Raw genomic sequence first — 288 nt, forward strand, 5'->3', positions numbered from 1 at the left:
ACATGTACTTCCAGAATCAATGGTTTAAAGACTACCACAACTAGCATACCATTAATACTGTTGGAGGTTAAGGAAAATAAAAAACTCACCATGTTTACGTTCAAAAACTGCTATGAACAACAGATGTTGCTGAGTTACCACACCATATTCTCTCAGAAGCTGTGTTGTGGGTGTAGCCTTATACTCAGACCATGTGATAGATCGCCATGACTTGAATTCTGTGCAGACTTTACCAGGAAAATGTTGACGCAAAAGTTCTGCTGGGACCGCAATAGAGCTGGAAAGGTT

General features: G+C 40.3%; 1 protein-coding gene across 1 annotated transcript in view; it reads right to left on the reverse strand.

Annotated features, from left to right (window-relative positions):
- The window catches only part of LOC119585496 (THO complex subunit 5 homolog), an 11,323-nt gene extending 11,043 nt beyond the window's left edge, over window positions 1–280 (reverse strand). Inside the window, exon 1 of the mRNA XM_037934141.1 lies at window positions 90–280. The gene's annotated coding sequence lies outside the window, so the exon portion shown is untranslated. The remainder of the gene's footprint in view (window positions 1–89) is intronic.
- Between the last annotated feature and the right edge of the window lie 8 nt (window positions 281–288).

Source organism: Penaeus monodon, chromosome 19 (assembly GCF_015228065.2).
Source record: "Penaeus monodon isolate SGIC_2016 chromosome 19, NSTDA_Pmon_1, whole genome shotgun sequence".
NCBI lineage: Eukaryota > Metazoa > Arthropoda > Malacostraca > Decapoda > Penaeidae > Penaeus > Penaeus monodon.